We start from the raw sequence: 27,327 nt of genomic DNA, 5'->3' as shown, positions 1-27,327 counted from the left end.
CACTCTGAGACATGGCCATAGGACACACAGCTCCTAAAATCCCAGAAATAATATTATTGTGTGTACTTCTGAAATCCCAGAAATAACTTCATATTATTGTGTGTGCTTCTGAAATAACACTCCACAAGGCCTCCACTCTGGGATGCAAAATCCCAGAAATGGGCAGTGACAGGGGGTGACACCCTGGGGACATGACCATAGGAGGGGATACACCTCCTAAAATCCCAGAAATGGAACTGAGAGGGGGGTGACACACCTCCTAAAATCCCAGAAATGGACACTAGGAAGGGGTGACATTTTGGGGACATGCCCATAGAACACACAGCTCCTAAAATCCCATAAACGGGCAGTGACAGGGGGTGACACCTGAGTACAGCAACTGCAGGACATGCCCTGACAAGGCACAAAAGACCATTTTGATGACCACAGGGTCATCAAAAGCTTTAAAGACAGCAATTACATCAGACGGATAAAATATATACTGCAGCATCAAAATTAAACGAAAAATTAAATTAAAATTATTTTAATTTAGCTGACTCAGTTGGGATAATCCTACCCTCTACAGCATTAGGGCTTTGGCCAGTGAGGCACTGCAATCTCCTGAAATCTTATTAACTCAGCTAACTGCACTTTGCCTCCACTTTCTTCTAATTTTAGACTGAAACTCTCTACAGCAGAGCCCATGCAGGGTAAAAACAAATTTTAAACATTACGCTTTGCTGAAATGTACTGCAAGTGTATTTTCCTTTGAAAGAGGCGGGGTGGATCACTTGACTGAAGCTCTCAGGATGTTAATATTTGAGGGCAAGCTCTGCTTTGGCAGTTCCAAGGGAAGGGGACAGCGAGGGAAGGCAGCACTGCTGGTGCCACAGAGCGCCTCAGAAATTCCTGCTGACACAGCTTCCTCTTCATCTCTGCCTCATATCAACTTAGTAGTCAATGTGTTATTTTAACAGCACGACAACAACTATGCAGAATGTCAAATAGTTACCTTTTATCTGGAATTTTATTCCTGCCATATATTTCAATGGAAATATACAACTTAATGTTGTGACATATTTCATGGTGAAATGGGTAATAAAAAAACTATAGACTGTGCACTTCCCCTACAACATAAAGGAGGGATACACTGAAAACCTCTGTTTGCTACTCTTTGTTGTCCAAAATCTCCACACCAATCTACAGTGTCTGAACTATAAACATGGCTATTTTCAAGGCTTTTGTTTTTATCTTTTTAATGAAACAAAATATAAATACAAAATATGCTCTGAATCCACCTGGCCAGCCTCAGTTCCGGATCCACATGGCCAGTTTCATTCCAGACTGATGTAAGGACAGAGACAGAGCACAAACCCTTCAGAGCCCACTCTGACCCCAGCCTGGTGTCCCTCACCCTGCAGTGAGGTGCTCCAGGGAAGGAGAAAATCAGGACCAGGAAATTTTACATCAGCAGGTGCAAAGCAAAACCCCTCTCTCATCTCCTGCATCATTCTGGTATCAGGCCAGTGCTGGGGGTGCTGCTGGAATCTCAAAAAATGCACATAAAATTACAGAAGAGTTTGGGTTGGAAGGCATCTTTAAAAGCTGTTTAGTCCAGCCCATCCCTGCCCATCCACCCTGGCCTTGGACACTCTGAGGGATGAGGCCCAAATGCCTCCCCCTGTCTGACACGTTTTCAGTAAAGCTTTCAGCAAACTGAAAGCTCCCCTGTATCTTCAGAGAGATACATTTCCCCTTCTAAGTAAACTACAGACCAGGAAAGAAATATTCCCTGTCATTTTTCCATACAGATGACAGCTGGCTAATTAGTGAAATTATAGCTTTGTCAATATCACTTCACGCACTCAACCCCTCTTGCTATTAAAAAAAAAAAAAAAAAAATAAAAAAAAAGAAGGAGCTGAAAGATGCAAACTCTTTCACATGTTTGTGTTTACCCAAGAAAAGTGTCCCTTTTCAAGGGAGGCCTGGTGGGCAGAGCTGTGACAGCCACAACAGCTACATGGAGCAGTCTCCAGGACTCATTTACCACTCTCATTTAAGGTCCCCTGGCTTGGCCATGTCCTACACGAATAATTACATACAAATACACTGCAGGAGCGTGAGGAGGACAGAGAAGTTTTAGGTGTTGAGAACATGAAGTATCTTAGGTGAATGATGCTCAGCAAGTTTTCCTGCTGGAGGATGGATTTACCTGAGGACCATCAGGCTTCTGAGCTTTCCCCTCCAGCATCCATGCTGAGTGTACTTGTTCTGCCCTGTGCACCTTTCAGAGTACACAGTACACCAAATTAACCATCAGACTCTGCTTTAAGATGTATGTCAAGGTTTTATGTCAGTCTAGGTCTGCCCTCCAGCAGGACCTGCCTGGCAGTGGTGCACGGCCTGAGCTGCAGTAACTCCCAGGGCTGTGACTTCTCCCTGATCAGGGAACAGTTAAACCAGAATCACTACCTGTAGTTCTTGATGAGCTCAAAAAATGGAAGAGGATGGCACCACTGGAGCTGGATAAACCAATGTGCTCCAAAGTCCCAGCAAAGTGCTCCAGTGCCAGCTCAGGTCTCGGCAGAGGAGCCTGCAGGACCTGCTCTGACCCCCACCAGAGGAGGTTTCCAGAAACAAGACTGCACTCTGAGCTCCCTCTTGGCTTTCAGAGCCTGCACAGCAGCCTCCAGCTCACCCAGGGGCTGCCTGGTCACTGAGACACAGCACCAACACAACAGGGCATCCCCAAAGCTTTGCCAAGCCCTGCTCTGTTCACACCAAGATGATCAAGGACCAGGACGCCCTGCTCTATGTCACACCAAGCATGGCCATTGTGACATAAATCACCACTACCACCAAATCTGGCTCTCTTCAAGCTTATACCTGCAGACAACAGTCCCCTTTGTTTTGTTTCTGCCCAGGATTGCTGCTCAAGGTCTGTCCTTGAGAAGCAGTCTGCCCTGGAAGCACCAGGATGCTCTCCCAGCCCAGGGGGCTCTGCTGGCAGGGGCAGAGATGAGCAGGGTATTGATTTGCAGGGTCCCCAGATGATGGAAGGAATGATGAATCTGACTCCACGTTCTTGGAAGGCTAATTTATTATTTTATGATACTATATTATATAAAATAATATTAAACTAAACTATACTAAAGAATACAGAAAGGATACTTACAGAAGTAAGTAGGACACACACCTACCATCCCAAAAATGGGCATTGGGAGGGGGTAACACTCTGGGGACATGCCCATAGGAGGGAACACACCCCTCCTACAGAAGACTAAAAAGACAATAATGAAAACTTGTGACTCTTTCCAGAGTCACAACACAGCTTGGCACTGATTGGCCAAAGAGTGAAAACAACTCACATGAATCCAATGGAACAATCACCTGTGGGTGAACAATCTCCAAACACATTCCACATGAGCAAAACACAGGAGAAGCAAATCAGATAATTATTGTTTCCCCTTTTTCTCTGAGGCTTCTCAGCTTCCCAGGAGAAAAATCCTGGGTGAAGGGATTGTTCAGAAAATATGACAGTGACGGCAGGGAGCAGCTGCAGAGATCTCCAGCACAGCCTGGGCAGCATCCTGCTCCTCACCCTGCTCTGCCAGCAGCCAGAGCTCCTCATCTCCTGGAGACCTGATTCAAGATCTGCCCTTGACACAGAGCACCACATCCCACAGATTCTCCTTTCCCCTGGGAGAAGCTTTGGTGTCGCATACATTTTCTATGAAAAATTCCTTCTTTAGGATTTTTCCTCTTGAGAAGCTGGAGGCCTCAGGAACAAAATGTAAACATTGATTATCTGCTGCTGTGGAATGCAACAGGTGCATCTGGGATTGGCCCATGTTGGATGTTTGTAATTAATGGATAATCACAGTCAGCTGGCTCAGACAGAGAGCCGAGCCACAAGCCTTTATTATCATTCTTTGCTATTCTATTCTTAGCCAGCCTTCTGATGAAATCCTTTCTTCTATTCTTTTAGCATAGTTTTAATGTAATATACATCATAAAATAATAAATCAAGCCTTCTAAAACATAGAATCAGACCCTCGTCTCTTCCCTCATCCAAAACCCCTGTGAACACCATCACACTTTGCCCCAGCAGCTTCATCACTTTGGTTCACCACTATCACCATGGACAAGAGGACACGAGTCCATCACCAGCACCCTCCAACCACACCAGCTCCTCTGTGGGAGCTGCTCCTTTCACCCTGCAAAAACCCATCCAACCCCTCAGCTCTGCTCATCGGGGCAGAATGGCAACCCCAGCTGGATGTGGCAGAGCCAACAAGAAGCCAAAGACTATTTTGGAAGGATGTGAAAAACTGCTGAGCGGTGATTTATTCAAGAGATTCATCAGTTCACCAACTTTCCGAGGCTTCGGAGACGGTATAAATGTAACAAGTGAGTCTCTTGCATGAATAAAAAATTACATTTTACATAAATTAAATATATAATTTGATTAAACATGTTTATGTCTCGGCAGTGACATTTAGAATAGGAAGTATTCATTTTCTGTTTTGAAAGGAAAAAACTCTTTCAAATGTAATTTGAAGCTGTCAAACCAATCTTCTTTACAGATCTTTTAAATGTCACATACCTTCGAAAGGGGATGGCAGATTCCTTTTAAATATGCAATTGCAAACAGTCCAAGCAAAATCAAGAATTTATTAAAATATGCTACTGACATTTATACTGATTAGGTATAGCCCTTTCCTCACTCCCTTTCGATAGACTCCCGTACAAAAGATGTGTCACAACAGCTCCCATTAACTCTGTGCTCGCTCCAATTCCCCAGCACACAACCAGCAAAACCCAGCTGCAGGAGAAGAACCTCCTCTTCTCCAGGGGCAATAATATGGATTTGTACTCCCTCTCCATGAAGAATTGTATTTTTTTGATGATTTCTGACCAGCATGCCTGAAATTTATAACCAAAAATATTAACTGCACTTACTTTAAATCAAGTGCAGCACTACCCCTAATGGCTTTAAATGGGAGAGTGTGTTAATCACACCCATAAAGAAAACCCACTGCAACTCATTCCAACAACTTTACAGGAGCAATCTGTATGTTTTGTTTTATAATCACAATATCTATCCTTATAGATATTTACCCCACCTAGAATGCATTTCTGGACTGTTTTTCCTTTCCCTTTTCTACCAGTGAACGATCAAGTGCAGCAATGATGGCAGCTCCCATTCCCAGTCGCTCCCCACTGACATATTGGACATTTTAGGGTTATTTTATTTTTTTTAAAAGACAAAGAATTTAATGATTATTTCTTCCCCTCTGTCATCAGGTCAGTGAAGTGCTCAGGCATAACTCTCATTAGCATTAATGGAAATCCCCACTGTAAATTCTCCCCCGTGAAGCAACATTAAAAGCAAGGCCATCCTGACCAAGCACACTCAAACTGGAAAATAAAAATATACCTCCCATTTCTTGCTACCTCCAAAGGGAAAATGTAATGGAGAGCAGGAGATTAAGCTACAATTCCTGTATCAAATCTTCCTTGTACTCTATAATTACTCAACACAACATACACAATAGTTACTCCTTAATGATGAGAATTTGTTGCACATTATTGAAAGATTTTATTCTAATGCTCTCTCAACTTTCTGGTGCATAACACAGACAATTACAGCACAGTCACTGTGACATAAATCACCATCACCACCAAATCTGGCTGTCTTCAAGCTTATACCCAGTGCTTAAAAATCCTCCAATTCCTACCCATCCACCATGGAAAGTAACACACTGGTGGGTTCAGTTGTGAGGGGGAACAAAGTAATTTTCCACCACTTCCTTCCCTCCACCAACCACTGTAAAGGGTGACCAAGATTTCTGGGGATTCCCAAAGATGAGCTGTGGAACTCATGACATAAATATCAATACCCAATCCCTCAGTGAGCAGCTGCTCTCTGGTTCATGGCTCTGTCAATACCTTCTGCTGACACAACACTGATGATCAGTGTCAGAAACATCCCTTAAATGCAGCCAGGGAAAGCTGAACACTGTAGGAAAGCACATCCATTTTCATGGGTTTCTCAATGATGAGAAGCTGCCCCTCAGAGCTCCTCCTTGGCTCCGCTAAATCACATCTCCTGCAGAAGCCAGGAGAGCTGGGCCACCAGAGAAGATCCTGCCTGACATCTACCACACCTGGACAAATTCACATCACATGGGGAAGCTCATTTCTGCCCTGAGCCCCTTGAAGGACACAGCATCACTTCCCAGGTGAGGGCACTCAGCACCTTCTCTATCCCATCCAAACCATTTTTCCTGCCCCCACAAAAACCAAGGAGTCTTCTGGCTAGCTGAGGCAGTGTTATTCCCATTCCTTGCACTTGGCAAGTGGTCCTTGACCAACACTCATCTGCAGGGTAGGCACAGTAAGGAATTTGTGTTCTGTTTCTGCTTCTCAGTTTACCCAGCTGCTTTTATTCATCGTAACACACAAACACAAGAAAACCAAACAGCTGAGGTGTAAATGGGACAGCTCAGCATTGGTTGTGTCCATCCCCTTTGGTTTGTGGAGTCCAGTCCCACCAATCCCTTTGGATTGCTGGGGAGCACAAGAGTTAATCTTTCTTAATGTTTAAATCAAGTTCAGCCACTTTACACTACTTTCCAAACCTCCATAAGGTCTTCCTACAGGTTTTGTCCATAAAAACAAATGGTCTGGACTTCAGGCAGGACTCCCTTCCCTTTCCAAGGAATAATTGGAGGAACCAATCACCAAACCCTGTACATGCAGCATCTGAAGGCAAGGCCATTGCCCTGAGGGGAGCACCTTCAGTCCCTGAAGGTTTAACACTCATGAGTGGCAGCCTTGGGAGGTGCCAGCAGGCTGCTTTCTGTCTGGCATTTCTGCCTGGCATTGTCCCCAAGCACTGCCAGTGCAGGGCACGTGCCACTTTTCCAGTGCCACCTGGAAAAGGCAGGAGATTTGTCCGGTGGGCTTCCCAAAAGCACAGCCAGTCTGACCCACATGTGAGCTACTGTGGAGCACAGTTTTGGAGCCTGCCAGCAGCTGGTGGAGATCAGCGTCAGCCCAGCAGCGTGGCAGGAGCTGAGCCTGGCCTCCCATCCCTGCAGGAGCATCCCTGATTTCCTCTGACAGAATCAGCGCACTCGTCACCAGCCCTCTCCTGAGCCAGAGCAGGAGGTTGGCCTTTATTTCCACTTTACTGCACCCTGCTGACCCAGGACACGACTCAAAAACACCAGGGATGGAGTGACAAGATTTAACAGTCAAGTGATAACCACGCTGGGTGCTAAAAGCCTCCTTGGACAGCTCTGCTCTGCCATGAGAGCAACACGGACACATCTTGGGAGAGCAGCCCATGGAGGGACAGCCCAGCCCCACGTCTGCTGTGACAGCAGCAGGACACACACTGACCCCTCTCAGAGTGCTTTCTGTGAATTCCCAGCAGGAGCTTTCCAATGACAACTGCAGAGTCCCCTCTGCAGGAGTCAGTCCTGTCCAAACCTGTCCCCACTTCCAAGCAGCCCCTTCACTTCCTGAGGGTTTCCTAAGCCAGCAGACCCACAGAACCACAGAGTAATGAGGTTGGGAGAGACCTCTAAGATCATCAAGTCCAACCACAGTGAATGGCACCAGCAGCTCTCAGTGTTAGGTGTACAGCACACCATTCCTCCCTGCTGGATCATGCCATTTGCTTGATTTGTGGAAGCAGGAATGGGAGAAGCACCCAGGGAAGGAATAATACTTTAAGACAGTTATGGAAGGAATTACAGAACCATAACATAAGGAATAACACCTTAAGATAGTTATGGAAGAAATTATAGAACCATAACACAAACTCCACACAGAGTGTGCGAGTGCACAAGCATTTCTCCTGCCACAACATAATTAATGTAAAACATGCTAGGATTTCATTCACATGGGCATTATTTTTGTTGATCTGGGTTTTTGAAAGCCATGGCTTCCTGCATTCCACAACAGAAACTTTACACCCACCAAAGCTGGTACCATTTCATTTTATTCTTCCTGTCTTTATTCTATTTATTTATTCAGCTAGCCAATGTGATAGGCCATAAATCGCACTGCTACTTAAGTCACAGGGGGAATTCCTTTAAACATAAGTAAAAACTCATAAATAACTTCCTGCAGTCAACAATGCATTCATTTTCTTCTCTGCCTTCCAACTAATCTTCCAGCTAACAAATCAAATCAAGTGCCCAAACGTAATTATTCTGTTGTGATAATCATCTCCTTAGAGCACACCTTGGCTTATTTCTTCTCAAATTAAAACTATCAGAGAGGCTTGGGATGGTGGGAGAGAGGAGGAAAGGTTATGAGCCATTGATAAACCCATAGTACAACAAGGAAAATCTTCAACTTGACCAAAGTCCTGCATCTTGAGCAGAAAGTTGGTCTTTTTGTGCTAGGTTGGTAAAAAAAAAGTGATGCCAAATCCAATTTAGCCTCACTTTTTATTAGTATGACTCATAGTACAGTTTTCAAGGCAATGAAGTGCACGATATAAAGAAAAATAGATGATTTTAGAAGCAGGACAATTCCCCTAAACTTGCTGGAAGCAATGTAGCTACAAATAAATCCAGGAATTAATCTGTGACAAAGTCAGTAGAAAGGCAAGAAACCTTCACAAAATGTAAACACACAGGACAACGTGGGGTGAACATTTATTTAACCTTACACAAAATTTGCAGTTTGCCCTGTGACTAGCCCTCAGCACTTCCAAACCTCAGCATTTCCAAAACACTCTGCTTGCTGTGGGCAGTGACAGAGCCTGGTGGGCATTCCCACTGGGATGGAGGTCAGGGATGATGCCCCAGGGGAACAATCCCACCCACAGCCACGGCCCCACTGCATCACCACTAGATCACAAAGTGATGGCCAGCACCAACAGCAGGGCCAGCAGCATCAGGCTAAAAATAAACCCCCAGAAATAACCTTGCCTTGGCTGCCAGCCTCCTGAGGATGCAAAGGCTCAGGGCTGGAGGGGAGCAACAACAGGCCTGACACCATCCGTGTGGATCCAGCGAATGGACAGGGTGAGAGGGGAGGAGGTAGGGACCCAGCACAGGAGTGGAAATGGGAATAGGATCCCAGCAGGTGAGTGTTAGCCTGCCCAAGCACATCCTCATCCTCCCCAGAGCACAGCTGGGGAAGGCAGAAGCTGCCACAGCCCATGTGGGGATGTGATGCTGCCAGGCAGGGTCCAGGAAAGCAGAGCTGGAGGGCAGCTGGTGACCCTACTCTACATCATTTTCTTTTATTTCACTGCTTTATTTTGTCATCTTTAAACAAAACCCCCATGACAAGCTTTTCCATGCAAACACCTTTGGTAAGCCTTTGAAAATGTGCAGGTTTGAAACACAGAAAGCAGAAGCCAGTCAGGCTGAGCCATTCCCAGTCAGGACGTGAGCATTTCAGAGGACACCCAGCTCATTCCAAAGGCTGCAGGAGAGGGAGCCAGGGGTGCTGAGCAGAGCCCTCTCACACAGCTCCAGCAGCACCCCCTGGCCAGCCCTGTGCCTCACCAAGGCAGCCACACCTCAAAAACAAACACCTGGATTCCCTCATCCGACCTATGGGACTGCCTGTGCGGTACAGAGTTCAGGAAGGGGCAGCAGAGCCGCTTGGAAAGTGGTTTGTTTTATTTTAAACTAGCTAGTTTTGGGAAAGATGCACATCACAGGAGACAATGCTGCGGCTGGTTAAACCCTCCAGGTAAAAGGGGATTATACTGCAAACACTGATGCATCCTTCAAGCAGGACCACCACTGAACTGCTGACAGATGATTCCCCACACAGTACACTTTAAAAGGTCAGGAAACCCTCCCAAGCCCAGGCTGCTTGTGTGTGCTGGTTTATGGAGGCAGGAGCAGCACAGACCCCAGAGCCTGACCCATCCCATGGATTTCAGTGAGAGAGGGATGATCACCAGGCCACCAGCACAACTTAGGAAGGGTCTGCAGCACTTCCTTCCCAACAGACCTCACTTGAGTTTTCTGAGGGTTGTTTTTTTACTTTGATACATTTTTTGATGCATTTCAAGTGAGATACTCCTAATTCTATACAATGGAAAGTGATTTTTAAATAAATTATTTGATTTCCAGATGAAAATATTCATTTAGTGGTTCAGAGGAAAAAAAACACGAGATCTTACACGAACAGAGGCTCCCAGAGGTGATGGGGAGCAAGAGCCACAGGGCTCTCATCATTTTAGACTCATTTTAGACACACAACACAGAATTACAGAATGTTTTGGGTTGGGAGAGGTCTAAAGATCATCTTCCAACCCCTTTCCAGGGTCAGGGCCAGCTTCCACTAGACCAGGCTGCTCCAAGCCCCATCCAAGCTGACCAGCGCATTTAACCTGATGCTCTTCAAAATATTCTGAAACCCTCAAATAAAGACCTCTTAGTGCAATAAAAAATCTTGTATCATTTCTATCAGCAGCTCAAACTCCCTAACACTCCCTTGCACAAAGTTTACATTAGGAAAAATAATTAAACAGCTATTGGGCTGATTCTGTGCCTGCTCAGCAAGTATCAGTACCTTGGTAATTTCCTTATGACTTTACAAAGCTTCCTGTAATTCCCAGGGGATTACCAGAGTTTCTGGGTACACTTTCAGGTTATTTCAGGGTTTTGGGACTTAGCTTGTGGCACATGAACATGGCATCACTCACACAAGCCAACACCTGCACGACTCCCTAGAGCAGATATTATTAAGTGCTGAGGCTGAGATTCCAAGGGATAGACACTGAATTCACAGAAAAACATCAATTTGTGAGGGAAATGCTGTTCCAAGTGCCCCTTCCTCCTGCACCAGCCAACGTGGTGTACAGCAGGGTTAGGTGGGATTGGGAAGGGACAAAGCAGAACACAAAAGGCCTTCAGGCTCTGGGGCTGGGAGGCCCCACAAAAGGCCTTCAGGTTTTGGGGCTGCTGAGCTCCAACCTCAGCCAGAAACCTGGAGCACCCTGGTAAGCCCACAGCACTGGTGCAGATGAGGGTGATCATGAGACGTTTATATGGGATTTTGGGCAGGAATTGTTCTCTAGGAGGGTACTGAGGCCTTGGCACAGGTGCCCAGAGCAGCTGTGGCTGCCCCTCGATCCCTGGCAGTGCCCAAGGCCAGGCTGGACACTGGGGTTTGGAGCACTCTGGGACAGTGCAAGGTGTCCCTGCCCATTGCAGGGATAATCTTTAAGTTCCCTTCCCTCCCAAACCATTCTGGGATTCCCTGAGCCTGTGAAGCAGCAGTGACCCTGCCGTGGCCATGAGCTGTGGGGTGGCTGCCCCAGAAAATGCTCATTTAGTGGCTCAGAGGAAAAAACCACAAGAGATATTAAAAAAACAGAGGCTCACAGAGCTAAAGGGTAGCAAGAGCCACAGTGCTCTTGTCCATTTTAGACACACAACACAGAATTACAGACTGGTTTGGGTTGGGAGGGGTCTTGAGGAGCACAGACCTGTGCAGGAGTTCAGCAGGAGAGAGGATGGAGGCCAGGACCCACTGAACACCTCAGCTTTACATGGTGTGTATCTATCCCAGGAAGAAATGTGGTTTTCATGCCTTTTTTTTTTCTTTTATCTGCTATTTTCAAGTCCCAAAAAAGCTACTGGACACGGAGAATCATTATGCACACCACAACCTGAACACAGCAGGAAATTTTAACATTTCAGCTGCATGCACAAACTCCTCTAACACATGTATATTTTATTTGATTTACTGCAATACTTTTCCTCCATCTCTTGAAAGTAATTTTTCTCTAAAGCGTAACTGCTTAATTGGCAAGTGTACAAAATATAATTACACTGCATACAAGTTACAATATTGCTTATGGGAATAACACTGTTGATGCATTCTGCTTTATTTTGTGTTTAATCTCTATTAAGAGATCTGTGTGAAAATAGCAAGGTACTCTTGATCTTATAAACATGACATGGAGTTCAGTCATTTCCCTGCCTAACCAAAGCCCAAACAAATCCAATTGAAGGACAACAGAAAATTCCTGGGCTAGCTTGGCACGTCCAAGCTAATAAAATTCTCATATTCTCCTCTAAAGAAAGTGCAGTCCACAGGACACTTAAAAAGAAAATCCCCAGTGTCTCCAGGCTGAGGTTTGTCACATCCATTTCAGCCTGAGAGCGATGGAAGGACGTGGCACACAGGAAAACGTGGCTGTGTGTGACAGCAGCAGGGGGGTTCATTACGTCCCCACAAGGACCTCTGCAATCCCATCTCTTACAATGAAAGGATGAAGAAGCATCACGGTGCCTGACTCATGGCAGCACGGGGAGCAGTGCCTGGTGCTTGGCAGCAGAGCCTCTCACCTCCTGTGCCCCTGGCTCTGCAGCCAGGACAATGCCATTCTCAAAGTGCAGGAGGATTTGCCATTCCCAAACTGGAGGATCTGCCATTCCCAAACTGCAGCAGGATGTGTTGGAGAGGTTTGGGTTGGGTATCAGTAGAAGGTTCTTCCCCCAGAGGGTGGTGAGCACTGAACAGGCTCCCCAGGGAATGGGCACAGCCCCAGGGATGCATTTGGACAAGGTGGGAATGTTGGGGTGTCTGCAGGGCCGGGAGCTGGACTGATGATCCATCCCTGTGGGTCCAGCTCAGGAGCAGCTGTGGGACTCCTCCAGCAGCCCCTGCTGGGAGCACTTACACCCAGGAGTAAGTTACTCTCAGGAGGAGATGCCCTGAGCAGAGACGGGTCTCACTGCTCTGACACACACCTACCATCGGCACGGTTTAAGTGCCTTAAAGGTTTATTTCATTTGCTTGAGTAATGAGATTAATGTTTGTTTGTTTAAGCTAAATCATACAAAGGCAAACATCTAAATGTCCTTAATTCACAGCATTAGCCCAGGCTGTGTTACCATGAGAGCCCATCTCACTGCCCTGCTTTTAATTGCACCAACCAATTCCTGCTTTGCTCCAGCTCCTCTCCCAGAGATCACACAGCACAGGGACACCTCGAGAAGCCAAATAAACCAAACAACATTGTCATTTGACATTTTTCCACTCCTTGTTTTCTTTGCCACTGGTTTTTAACATATTTAACTTCTAGACCTAAAAAACCAGTGTAAACCTAGCAGATACAGACCTCTGTATATATATATATATATATTTAAACTGAGATAGACATGGTAGACCTCTGTGCATAGATACAGGGGTAGATAAACAGATATACAGGTGGATATAGATATATATAGATATATACACATACTATATATACACATATATATAGATATATACACATACACTATATACAGGTGGATATAGATATATATAGATATATACACATACACATAGATATGAAACAATGTTCCTGCCATAGCAGCTCCTGCACACTCAAGCACCACACAGACCAGAGCCCAGCAATCCCACAGACCCCATCCATGAATGATGGATGAGATGGGCAGACCCACCTGCAAACTCACCTAAAAGCAGAGTAAACCTGCAAACATCCAGCTGGATATTCCCACTTCAAAATACAAATAAACATGCACACAAACACATTGCTTTCATACCTACCACTACCCCAGCAATGTACAATTAATGCTAAATCTGAATTTGATCTGTTTGGATCAGTCTTCACTCTTCTGCTCGTAGGTTTCTCACCAGGGACGGAGTTATTTCTGTTGTACCATGGTCACCAAGAACGGGCTGGGAGCTTGACTAAATTCTGCACAATTAGATACAGCAAATGACTATCAGAAAAAGGAATCCTGCACCTCAATTAACTCTCACCTGAGCCAGGCATTAGCCACAAAATGGACCAACGCTGTCCCTGTGAACTTCTCGCCCCATGCCAGGTTCCTGGTGCTGGCCCAGAGGTAACTCATCCCTGTGACAGACACAAGGCATTCTTTAAGGAAACGATGGGAAATGAAGAACCTGTGATCTTTCCTGAGTGCTCAAGGTCCCACCCTGCAATCTCCCCCTCCAGACAGAGGTTTCCTTTCTGCAAGTCACTCTCTGGAAGAAAAATCTGTCATGCTGAAGCTTGGGATCTGCAAATCCCTAGATGTTCTCATTTAAAGATGGGCTTTTGTGGATTCTGAGGTCAGAAGAGACCCCTGTGATTTTCCAGCCTGACATGCTGCACACTAACTTACCTAAATCAATCCCTGCTTGAGCCTCACTCACTCCAATGAGCAAACATGCCTGAACTTGGCATTTCCAGAGGTGGAGAAATCACCAGCACCTCCAGCAGCCTCTTCCACCATCATCAGTGCTGAAACCACAGACCTCAGCTCTGTTCTTCTGGCTTCACCTTCCAGCTTTCAGGTCTTGTTAAAACTCCGCCTGCCAGACCCAAGAACTCTTTATTACCCAATTTATTTTCCCTGTGACAACACTAATCCCCTTAATTAATTCACCTTCCAGCATTCTCCTGGATAAGCCAGGCAGACAGAGGTTCTGGCCCCTTCCCCTGCGCCCCTTCCTGGCTCCTCTGGCATTCCCACAGCCCCTCCTGGGCAGGCAGCAGGGACAGGGAGGCTGCCACGTCCCTCCCCAGCCTGGCAGCCAGCACAGACAGGAGCACACAGGACCTTTGGCCACGATATCATCTCAGTGCTGCTGGTTGTGCCTCCCCACTGCCCCAGCAGGGCGTGATTTCTGCAGGCAGCATCCTGGAGCTACAGCCCGGCTTGTTTGCCCTGAGATAGAGGAATTTACAGTTGGCCATCTGAGAAATATTACCTGCTTGTAGCCAAGCAATACAAATTGCTGTCACCAGCAGCAGCAGTCACTCCTGTTTGTTATTTACCACTCTGCCAGCCCTGGTGACATTTCAAGCTCCAGCTGCGGTGACTCTCTGCCTTATCACAGCTTGCTCAAACATTAAGCAGCGTGAGGACAAAAATGAATGTTCAGGGAGGCTGCTGGAAAGGGTTGTTTGGGAATTATTCCTGGTTTTACCGCTGGATTTTGAGAGCTCAGCCAGTTGTCCTGCACATCCCCAGTCCAAAGAGAGCTTCTGTACCAAGCTGCATTTCTTGCTGAATTTTAAGAAACAAATCCTCCTCAGTTACTTTTATCAATCCCATTCACCAGCTCTTTAGGTGGAAAAAGAAAAGTTGGTTCTCAAGGATGTGCTGCCCCTAAACCCATACCAATGGGAGGTGAGAGCATCACCATCCAGGGCATCACCATCCTGCCTCCATCCTCAAATAAATCCTCAGGATGCTTGCCCAGGGCTCACATGGAGCTGACAGGTCTGCGCTGTTCAGCCCAGCCCATTTCCTGCTTTTCTACAATAACACAAGGTGAGCATTGCCACAGTTCACAGGAACTCTTCAGTAGTTCAAGATTCAGTAAAAAATACACATTACTGGCTCAGTTAGCTCTGTAAACCTCTTCAGTGAGAGGCACCAGGAGCACAAAGGTCTGACTACAGCAGTGACTGCTCAACACTCACTTCTACCACAACATTCACAGGGACTAAACATAACATTACTTTTCCCCATCAAAAAAGTGCAATATTTATGATTTTTCTACCCAGTTTTTATTTCTAATATCTTTCAGGACTGTTTGTTGCTCTCATCACTACCAGGCAGAGTTTCTCTCTGCATCCCCTTCCCTTTCCCTCAAGCTCTGATTTCTGATTTTTGCCACTGATTCCCCTCTCAGGCACCTGGATGTGCAGACATGGACTGAGCTGGAGCACCCCAATTCGGCAGCCAGCACCTTAAAAAACCCAGAGCACCTTAAAAAACCCATTCTCCCTCCTGACACATCATTCAATGGAGTTTTTTTCAGAAACAACCACAACAAAAACCAGTGGCCACAACCTCACTCCTTGTGGCTAGACCAGAATGAAATCTCACCCCAGCAAAGGGTGAAGCTAAAGTTGGCACAGCTATTCCAGTTTTAAGCTTTGGGACATCCCAATTTCAGGTTTGATGTTTCACTGTACCATTTTTGTAGGAAAAAAGGGAAAAGCTCAAACAACTGGCAAATATAAAACCTACATGAGCTTGTGCTGCAGGATCATGAAACCTCTAAGAACCATGAGAACATGAAAACTACTGAAAAAGGGTTTTTTCCACGTATTGAATTGAAATTAATTTCATCCACAACTAATCACAGCAAAGCTTAAGGCTCTCAACTTTTAAATGTAACATCTACTATTTAGCTTAATTACTTTGCTTAATTTACTCGGTCCTTCCAACATCCCCTCTCATAGAAAACTTGGTTTTCAACATCAAAATGAGAAAAAACCTGACAACTCTCCAGGTACCACCAGCATCTCTTATATTTGGCCTCAGCTGTTTTTTAAAAGGGAATTTATTTGCAGGGTTTTCTGTCCACTAACACCAACAAAGGACACTCCCCACACCCCAGGGTGTGACACCCACTGCCTGCACAGGGACTCATTGATGATTTTTCTCATTTTCTACCCCAACAATGATGTTACCAGCTCCAGCTGCATGGAAACCACAGGATTTACAGATTCCCATCTCCTCCCTCTGCCTCTTTTGGGGCCAATCCTGCACTCCTTGTGCACCTGTTACTATCCCAAAGGCCATCAGCATTTCAGAGGGGCTCATCACGCTCCCAGCCAGGGTCACTCACACCTTGCAGAGCCACACATTTATAGTCATTACAGCAACAACCAAAAGCCAGGCTAATTTTGGAATATCCCACAATTTTGTGCCAACCTCTTCAGCACACAAGCTTCTCTTTTTTCAGTGTGAATGGATCACTAAAAGAAAAAAAAAAAAGAAGATAGACAGCATCCATTACATATCTGTTATATTTAGCAACAGAGAATCCATCTGCATTATTCCTGGTCTCATTAAAGACTTGGCTCCTTGTAAATATTGTGTCTGTAATCCCCACGTTTTCCCTCTGAGCCTGCTTCAGGGGTCTATTTCTGTAATAATTGGTGTGTGTTGTTGCACAGAAACAGCGGCTGAGTGTCTGTCAACACTGCACAAGTGAATGTACACAGGAGCAACTGCAGCACAACTGCTGTGGAAATCAGCTCCACCAGGTCCCTACAGCACCTCCTCAAAAAACTCCCAGCCAAGGAACCTGAACTCTACACCTGGGCCGAAAAAATGGTGGGATTTGGTTAATCTTGGTTTGGCCAGTGTGGTGGCAAAGATCCTTCCTAATCCCACCCTGATCCAGCTGTTGGGTGAAGCAGAGCCCAAAATTCAACAACCAGGTTTATTTAAACTATATAAAACCTACTTCCATCAGGAGGGATGGAAAGGAGCCCAGGGCAGTTACTTTCAGCACGACCACTGTTTTTTTATTGGCTTAAAGGACAGGTGAAATCACTGCCAGATATGGCTAAAGGAGCAAATCATTAATAATTAAAATCTACAACTGATGCATTCGAGTAATTCAGGTTTTATTTGAATCTTACCTAAAGTCTCAGAACAGATGAGACTTTATGGATGCCTATCAAGATACCTACCTTGATCCACCCTGAAAGAACCATGTATGTGAAAAACAAGGCTGAATTATTCAAAATAAGCCTGGCATGCATGGACACACAGCTCCTGCCAGCTGTGGAGCACAGGGACCCTAAGAGGGATTCCAGGGACTGCCCTCCCCTGGGAAAATCCAGGATCCCCCAGAGCATGCTCTGCTCCTGGCTGGCATTCCAGGATGGGAAAAAAATCCCATAAAACCCCCAAAATCGGCAACCCCACCAGGCAGCAGCACTGATGATCTCCGGGAAGGGTTGGTGGGTCCATCAGAGCTGGTTCCAACCATGCTGAGCCTTGCCTGAGCTGCTGCAGAGGTCTGACATCAACACCCTGGGAGCTACACTCATCTCCCCGCTGGATAAAACACGTGAAACACCCAGAATCACACCACCAGTGGGAACAGAGGCAGTGACACACACACAGAGCACATTGGGGCATCCTCTGCAGCAGCACAGCTTTGATGTTTCACCCCAAAACACTGTTCTTGCTCTTCACCACACTCCTCCTGCCACAGGACACAATTACAGACCTCAGACAGGCAAAGCAAACTCCATCCCACCCACATTGACTTCCACATCATGCAGGTGCAAAACTCTGCTTCCACCACGTGTTTCTCCCCTCAACTACAGCTGTAGTTCTTTCTGATAATTCCATGGAAGTTCCAAATCACATAACCAGGCTCCAATAAATCACAGCACATCCCAGGAAGTGTTTAAGGCAAAGCTGGGTGGAGCTTTGAGCTACCTGGTGTAATGGAAAGTGTCTCTGTCCGTGGCAGGGGGTTGGAATTGGATGAGCTTTAAGGTTCCTTCCAAATCAAACCATTCTGTGATTCTATAAAAACATTACAGAGGAAAAACATAAACCCAAACTTTGTCAGGAGGGTCCCCATGACCTTCCCACACAGCACCACCATGTTCCCCCCTCACCCAGATCAAGTCCAACAAAAAGCAAACTCCAATGTCCCACCTGCATTATCACCTCAGAGAGGAGAAACAAAAACTAAAAAGCTCCAGATGTTTATTGCTGGTTCTTAAAAAAATCTCTGGTGCAAGAAAGGGGAGAGCACACTTATAAAGCACCATTGTAGAACTGAACAAGTGACACTGACTTCTCTGTGCTCTGTCACCAAAACTCCTGCTGACTTCACACAGAGTGTTATGTGGTGACTCCCTGGTGAAATGCCAAAATCCCAGACTCCTCACCACGACGGGGCAGAGCAGAAGCAGAAAACACGTGGGTGGTACAATGAGAGATTTGGTTTCCAAGACCTTGTTGCTGCAGAGGATGGTCATGATGTTTTTCATCCTTTCACCTAAATCTTATCTTGTTTCCTTTGGCAAAGGAGAAGGAGGGAAAAAACCCCAACCATGGGAACGTGGCATAAGGAATGGGAGGTGGCCCAGGCATATCTGACCATGACAAACTGCATTCTAGAATTCCATCCTCATACTGGGTGTGACAAACTGCATTTGAAGTTACATCTTCCAGCACCACAAACAGCAATGGAGAAAACACCAATTTCTGCCTAAAACAATTCTGCTATCCCAGTAACCAGAGCAAAACCAGCAGTGACTTGCCAAAACCTCCTCTCCAAAGTTTGAGTGCTCCCTGCAAGAGAGGACCCCAAAAATCATCTTGCAGCCATTCCTCCTGGTCTTTAATTCAGCTGTGAGCCCTGACCATTCCTCCTTTCAGAGCCCATAATCTAAATACCCTTACAGCTGGACAGAGGGACCTGAAAAAAACCCAATTTCTAGGGCAGGTGTAAGTCATCAGCCCAAATTGAATTGCTCACCAGAAGCTTCACTCTTTACTCCTTTAACTTACTACAACCAAAATGCAAAGCAAAGGCAGGAACCCTCCCTAGATGTATGTGAGGAGCAAATGTGACACCCATCAGGTTTATGAGACAGCTTCATCCACCAGATCTTAACAAAACACTTGTCAATTGCCAGCGCTGTGTTCCCAGCAGCTTTTCCATTTCTTCTGCTTTAAACATGAAGCCCCTGTCAATTCCCACAGCTAGTAAACACCCAGGGAAAATTAACCTACCTTTTCCAAATGGTTGGGCAAACCCAGATGCAGGGTTTTTTTTTATTAGTGTATTTCATTCTTGCCGGAGTCAGCTGAACTGAAGAAGTTTTATTTGAACTGCAGCCAGCCTGATGGATAAATCAACTTTTCTGGCCAAAGGCTTCAGTGTGTTACTACCAGCTCATGCCCGGGACCTCATACTTTGAGGCTGATGTTTTTTCTGATACAAGGAATATTATCACCAGACCCCAGTGACAAATCTGTGCGCTGAAACGACAGAGTTGAAGATGACAGTTTGTGCTGCAGTTCTTGCTGTGGGGAAACTCCTGTGAGTGTTTTCCACCCAGGAAAAGCAGGAGTGGGAAAAGGGCACAGCTTTGCCCTCGGAGGAGTGGGGGGATGAGAGGGAGCTGTCAGCAAAGGGGCAGCCAAACCCCACATCCACATGGGCTGGAAAACTGCCTCAGAAACAGGTAAAGCTGACAGCAAGGAAACATCACCTGTGATTTGTACACTATAAAATTGACAATAAAACCCTGGACCGGGGAAGCATCTCAGTCTGAAATTCTAGGAGAGAAAGGAAAAGCCAAATGCTCCTGCAATCCGTGCTCCTAAACACAGGAGAGTGCCACCACTCTGACTGAACTACCTTATTTTCTGCTTAGCTTCAGAAACACTTGGTTGTAACTTCGAAAAGGAAAGATATTTTGATTGCCCATGACTGGGGAGAGCTTGGATCAAGTGAGGAACGGCCCTGAGCCCCCCCACGTTTGCTAAGGATGAAAGCCAACCTCTGTCCCCCCTAATGGCTAACAGGTGGGTTTCACAAAACGCCTCCAAAAATAAAAAGCTCATTTCTAAAAATACCACCCTGCATTCACGATGCCAGATTTTCCAGAAAAATACTGACGATAGCTGACGTTTCCCAAACAATCGCTTTCATAGGAACTCGGGGCTGCCCCTGCAGCAGAAAGTTTTGCCAGGCAAAGAACAGAAATCCTTGTTTAAGATTCGAGCCCCGTGGACGGACTCATTCCCTCCGCCAGCTCCGGAGCTGGAGCACAAATCAGCTTTATGGAAGGAACACATTACAGAACACACCGCTACAAATAATTTTTTTTTTTTTTACTAGAGGATGCGTAATTGAAATGTCTGAGATCCAACAGTCACCTCAGAATTCATAAATACCTCATAGTATTCCAAACACACTCTCCTATAATGAGACCGTCTTCAATTTTCCTTGGTAAAAGAGAGACCTTTAAAGAATGCTAAAGCAGGTCGGCGCCCTTATGCACTGATGGAAACAGGAACAAAAGCATTTTGTCACCACGCATCTCGTCTATCATTATTTCCCTCACTCCGCTTAAACAAACCTAAAAGTACGTGCCTCTTCTTCCTCCCCCGTGCCCAAATATCGGCAAAAACCGGGATTTCCTCCCGAAGGAAAGCCACCATCTGTACGGGGACAAGGGACCGTTACACCGAGCCCTCACCGCCGATCGCTTTTTCCTCCTGCTCCACTAATGTTTTTTAAAACACAGGATTAAAATGTCATCCCACCCCTCCCGTTCTGGGGAACCGTGTGTATTCCTCTCCTCCGGTCACGGTGCACTTAATCAAGTGTGAATGATTAAAGTACTTCAATTAGAGCTACGTACATTCATTGCAGGCAATTCAAAGGCAGAGGAGAAGTGCAGCTGAAAGAAGAAATTACTTCTACTACTTTGAGATCTCCATCTCCTACTTTCCTCCTCCCCAGCACAGCCGGAGCCCTGAGACCCGGAGAAGTACCAGGCTCTAAGCTCCAGCCGGGATTTACCTTGGGGGCACGTCCCTCGGCAGGACAAAAGCCTATTCTTTCCCCCTCAGCAAGTCCTGCAAGTTTGGGGGGTGAAATTTTTTTTTTTTTTTTTTTTATGGTGGAGCGGAGGGGTGCGAAAAGAACAATCTCAGTGCCAAAATCCACGCACCCCCTCTGATTTTTCATTCTGGTGATACCAGGGAAAGGCTTAAAATGTCCAGATCGAGGGAGGGAAATAGACGTAATAAATAAATAGTGGGGAAATGATTCTGATTTCTGGCGGAGGGGTACAAGGTGGGAGGGAAGGAGCGAGGCGCGGCCCCGCGGACACCGCGCACCTCCGCGGGTTAGGAGCGTGCAGAGTTGCTAAGTGACTGAGGGGCGAGCGCGGTTATTCAGCAGCAATAAAAATATTTTTAAAAAATTTAAATTAAAAAAATATTGAAATGCTACACCAATTTTTTTCCCTCCCGTAATCTACCTAAAATTAAGATTTAAAAAAAAAAAAAAGGCAATAACTAAATACACTATGCCCCCCCGAAAAAAAATATAAATTATAAAGGCAGCGCAAGGCGGCGGCTGCTCCGCGTCCCCCGGAGCATCGGCCGCGCCGCACCGCGGGGTTCCCCCCTTGCCCAAACTTTCCTGCCGCCGCCGCCCCGTTAATCCCCCGGCAGATGTTGTCGGCGGCTCTCGGCACTAAGTAAACAATGCGGGGCCCGGCACAACAAAAGATTTCCCACTTCACCCCGCCGCTCCGCGCCCACCCGCGCAACTTGCGCGGCCGCCTCCCACCACCATCACATTTCCACCTACCCTCCCCTCCTCGGGTTGTTTTTTTTTTTTGCCTGCTCTGTCCCCCTCGCCGGTGAGGTTGACTAAAGCAAAGATGTCCTCGCTTTTCCCTTGTCCTTCTCGCCGGGAAGCGCAGCCGCCGCCGCTCCCTTACCTGCTCCCGGCCGCCGCCAGCCCCGCGCCGCTCTTCACCGCCGCATCCCTTCCCGCATCCACCGCCGGGCTCTGCTTGCCGGAGATCCACCTTAAAAACGCCACCCGCTCGCACACCGCACAAAAAAAAAAAAAAAAAAAAAAAAACACCAACTTAATCCTTCCCCCCCACCCCCCCCCCTTTCCCCGCTCTCCTGCTCCGCCCGCCGCCGCGCCGGGAGCGGACGGGGGCACCGGAGCCCCGCAGCAGCAGCGGAGAGGATGCTAATTGCAACTTGGGGGGGAGGGCCGCTCTTCCCCGCCCCCCCCCCTTTCCTTCTTCCTCTTTTTTTTTCCTGCTTTTTTTTTTTTTCCTTTTTTGTTTGGGGTTTTTTTTTCTTTTTTTTTTTTTTTTTTTTAAGCCAGAAAGTGCCCGGGCGGCGTTGGGCGGAGCGGCCGCTCCCCCTCGCCACGCTGGGTGAGCGAAGGGAGGTAGAGGCTCTCACTGCCTCGCTTTTTTTTTTTTTTTTTTTTTTTTCCTTCTTCTTTTTCTCTCTCTCTCTTTTTTTTTTTTTTTTTTTTTTTTTTTTTTGGCAATAGGCGGGGTCTCTCCTTGCAAACCAATGACACAAACCCACATGGACCAGCCTCGCCCCCTATAGATACTCTTCACTACAAATAGGCTCTCTCGGGGGATTAGTGGATCAGCTAAAGTACAAACAGACGCAGCGAGGAAGGGGCGGGGGGGCCGGCGGGAGGCGCCGCGGGTGGGGAGCGGCACCGGGACCGTGCGGGGCAGGGCAGGGGCTCGCCGGGGCTCCGGGGGCTCCGCGGGGCGCGGCGCCTGTTGCGCTCGGCGGCGGCCGGCGGAGGGGCGGGGAGGGCGGGCAGCAGCGGCCGCTGCCGCCGCCTTTGTTCGGCCACCCGCGCTCAGCGCGCCCGGCCCGGCCCCGCAGCAGCGGCAGCAGCGCGGGCACCGCCAGCGGCCCCGGGGGACGCCCGGCCCGGCTCTCGCACATCCCGGCCCCATCCCGGCAGCGCGGCCGGCGGATAGAGCCCAGCGGGGATCGGGGCCGGCGGGGATGCAGCTTTGGCATCCCCGGGGCCGAGGGGCTGCGCGGAGCCCGGCTCGCTGCGAGCGCCGTTCGGCTGGGTGCGAGATAGCGAGAGCGCGCTCGCCGCGCATCTGTTTGTATTTCTGTGCCGTGTTACCCCCCCTAGATTTGGGAATTAGTGTTTTGACAGACGTTCTTCATCTGCTTATCAGAAGAATGTGGGCAGGTGGTGATCCCATCTTTTTGTTGTATAATCATCGAGCCTCCCTGCATTATATATATATCCCGTGCTTCTCAATCAGCCTGGGAAACAGTACATTCCTTTTCTACTCAAATAAAACCCTTGAACCAGCTCAATTGTCCATCACAATAAATAAGCGAGCTTCAGTTTTTGTGCGTGGAATTACACGGTTAAGGGCCTAAAGATCTTGATTCTTGTGAGCACGTTGTATGTCCTCAGTGGATGTTTACACCACGTCCATCATTTGTCCTCCCAGCACCTGCTGCCGGCGGCTGCTGCTGCTGTCCCGCAGAAGCTGGAGCCTCCCGTGGCCTCGGCTCACCAGGATTCCCCATGGTGTCACTGCAGAGACGCCACAGCTGTGCCCACCCCGTGATGCCCAGGCTCTGCATGGTGTGGGTACAGCCAGGCACCTCCACGTAGGTTTTAGCAAAATTCAGCGGCTTTCAGTTGGAAGATGCATCTGATTATGCACTTTTCCCTTTGGCAAAAGTCCCTGCAAAGGGAAAACTCTGCTTGCCTAGAGGAAACCTCAACGTGGAAATCACAATTTCCGTATTGCTGGGACTTCTTGAATTTCCTTCATCGGCAGCACTGCTAACTGTCAAAATATTGTGGGCAGCTCCTTTGCATGTGGGACGTGGGCTGCACTGGATGGAGGGAATTGCACTGACCAAGGCCTTGCTCCTGGCATTGCAGTGGGGATTTTTTTACACCACTACCCCACTCTCTCTTTGCTTTACCCATTTTGCTGTGTTAAACATTCCACACACAATGTATGGGGGTGCCAGGCAGGAACACAGCAATTGCTTCCAATAAATAACCCTGGGTTCATGATGTAAACAAAGGCAGTGACATAAGTTGAGGCCAAAGACACAAATAATTATTTCATTACCAGAGCAATTAGGTTACAGGTTGTAAAGGAGAAAGCTCTTAAGCTACGCATCTTGGAGTTTAGCAGGGGGCAATCCTCAGGCATGTGGATTTTTCTTCAAACTATTTGGATTGCGATCGAACATTCATCAAGTGTGAAATAGCCTTTGTAATGAGATGCTCGGAAAGAAGATACACAGTGGGTTCAGTGGGAGACCTGGAACGACGGGGGTTTAACTTCAAATTGCAGCTTTTAAAACTTCCATTCAGCTGCTGTCCAACCTTGAAGGAGTTTCAGCTCCTCCAGTGCCTCACCGGTTTGTGTAAAATTTAGTGTGTGCTCAGAGTGGGGTGTTTTGGCTTCCCAGAGCTTGGGAGCAGCAGTTCTGGGACAAGTGGAAGAATTACCAGCCCAGGAGGAGGATTGTTCTGCTGTGGGCAGGCACAGACCAGACCTCTCTTCTGCCCTCTTTCCTGCAGCTTGTTTCTAGGTTTTACCCAACTTCTGGGCAGATGTTTGAGGCAGTAGGCTGTTACTGGAAAGAAAGGCTCCACACATCTCTGGGGCACTCAAGCTTATGGAATAACTGGGGGTGGCTGTGCTGATAATCCCTGCTAGGACAAAAACAGTCCTGCAAACATAGCTGCTGAGGGATGCCTGCAAAGCAAATCCAAGCTGTTCCTCTATTCTATTTATTTTAATTTATCAGTAGCTGTACTGAAAAGTTCCTGGTAACAATTAGGAACCAAACTCTTCCAGCATTTCATTTTTTGTGAAATCAAATGAACTTTTAAAGATGCACTTCATACAGTTCCCTCCAGTATGAGAACTGGGTGTTTGGGGTGCAGAATTTGCCCCTTTTCCCTGCCAGCCAGGGCTCACCTCCCTTGCTGGGACAATGCTGCTGGCCCAGTGTTGCAGCTTCACTCACTAAAACATAACAGAAAGTTTGCAGCCCCTGTGTCTGTACTGGTTCCATTTGATGAATTTGAATTTTTTTTTTTTTTTTTAGTGAAAGATGACATGCTTCTCTTGTGGATGACTTGTTTTCCTTGAGCAGGGGATTCAGGGGAGTGGTGATGTTGGGATATTTTCTCCTGACCCACTCCAAGCAGCTGAGCACCCATCACACTTTGGGCAGGAGCACAATCACACTTTGCCTCTACACAGCAGCACCTCCTGCTGCACTGCTACGGCTCAAGGAACTAAAATAATAATAATAATAATAATAATAAATAAAATTTACAGCCTGCTTTTCATGAAAGGGTTGATTTGCAGATGCAAATGCGGGCCTCGATCCTGCAAAGACAACGCTCCTGCGTCGCTTTCGTGCAGCGCGAGGAGCCGCGGTGACTTCAGCTGGATGACTCTCAGTGCATAAATTTCATCTCTCTCCCCGCAGATTTAGAGTATCTGTTGACTAGAATAGACCAGTTATTTTACTGCTCCAAGTGTTTGTGCAACTTAGTTACTCGGTGCTAGGCAGGAACAGGCAGACACAAATCCTGCCTGGATCCTTCTGAGCCGCATTTGATGGTTGGAAATGAGATTTGGACGTGAGGAACGCCGAGTATCCAGCACCAATGTCAATAACCCATTTATTTTTCACCAGTTTTAAAAAGGGAACTGGTTTGGAGCAGATATGCTGGCTAGGTTATAATGGATAATCATTGCAATAATTGAGAAGGTGCTCATGGTTTTTTTACAAGTGGGTGGCAGGAAACGCTTCTTTTCTAGAAATGTAAGTCAAGAGTTTGGTGCATCTGCCTGTAATACAACTCCAATAAGCAGGAATATGAATACAGTAGGGCATTTTCCTTAAAGGCTTTTGTGGGTGTAAATTTGGAAAAATGGACTGATTTATTTTCCCACATACTCCACTTTTAATATCAGCACCCTGTTTTAACTTGAAATTGCATTGAAAGAAGCACATCCTTCATTTCACTCCTGTGATTGATGCAAACCAAGAGATGGATTCGTTCCAAAAAATATTTGGTAAACTGTTCTGGACCTGAGAATTTAGAAGAAGGGTTGTTTTCCTCATAGTTTTGATCTCACACCAGACTGACATGAGTGAATAAGCACCATCAAGAACAATTACTTCTAGTGGGGAGCCAAAATCCCACCATTTGGTATCAGTCTTGTGAAAGCAAGTTCATTAGGAGGATGGTTCACATCACTTTTTATATTATTTACTGTAAGGATGTCATCCAGTGTGAGGGATTGCACTGGTAGAAAAAAATTGCTCTTAAAGGCAGTGTATTATCTTAGATCAGCAGCTTCCCTCTCCATTTTAGGATCAATTTTTAGAATTTAATTACTGTAACACTATTTTTTACACGTTTAAAAGGTTTTTAACCCAGACTTGGAGTTTCATACCATAACAGTAACTTAATACAAGTGAAAAGAACTCATTCATGCCACAAGCTCTGGGTGGGAGCTGAGCAAAAGGAGGGTAGATGCATTTATCTTTTTTTTTTTTCTTTCTGCTTTTAAAGCACAGTGAATCTTGGTTGTCATCATAAAAAAGAAACCACCAAGGCAGGTTTCAATGTGGAAGTTGCCCAGAATAACAGTTCTCAATATTCCATGGGAGTACCTCAAGTGGATTCCCTATGGGAGGTGACCCCCATTTGTACTCTTGGTGCTTGAGGTGCTGGGTTTCCCATTTGTGATCCCACACTGCTGTGAGTGGTCAGTGTGCTCCATAAGGGTCCTGAGACCCCAAATCTTCCTCAGTCCTGCCCTTCCTGTCCTCTGGGAGCAGGACTTTCACATCCCTGGTGACGTCCTGCCGCGGGGTCACGCTGGACTTGGAGCTCCTGCCTTGGGAAAGTGTGGGTTATTTGCAGCCTGGGCAGAAACTCTCTCAGCTCTCCCTAATTTTGAAAGAAAACCAAACCCACTAAAAAAAAAAAAAAAAAAATTAAAAAAAATAGCAGTT

At 46.7% G+C, this 27,327-nt stretch overlaps 1 protein-coding gene across 2 annotated transcripts in view; it reads right to left on the bottom strand.

The window, feature by feature from the left end:
- The window catches only part of CTBP2 (C-terminal binding protein 2), a 132,400-nt gene extending 110,046 nt beyond the window's left edge, over positions 1-22,354 (bottom strand). The window contains exons 1-2 of one of the 2 annotated variants that reach the window (XM_059477490.1): positions 22,236-22,276; positions 13,748-13,844 (exon numbers count right to left, since the gene is read on the bottom strand). The gene's annotated coding sequence lies outside the window, so the exon portion shown is untranslated. Of the gene's footprint in view, positions 1-13,747; positions 13,845-22,235 lie in introns of both variants that reach the window. The other variant, XM_059477488.1, reaches the window with a different exon arrangement.
- Positions 22,355-27,327: the final 4,973 nt, after the last annotated feature.

Source organism: Ammospiza nelsoni, chromosome 8 (genome assembly GCF_027579445.1).
Source record: "Ammospiza nelsoni isolate bAmmNel1 chromosome 8, bAmmNel1.pri, whole genome shotgun sequence".
NCBI classification, from domain to species: domain Eukaryota; kingdom Metazoa; phylum Chordata; class Aves; order Passeriformes; family Passerellidae; genus Ammospiza; species Ammospiza nelsoni.
Note: the sequence above shows the minus strand (reverse complement) of the source record. Positions and strands in the feature narration are given on the sequence as shown.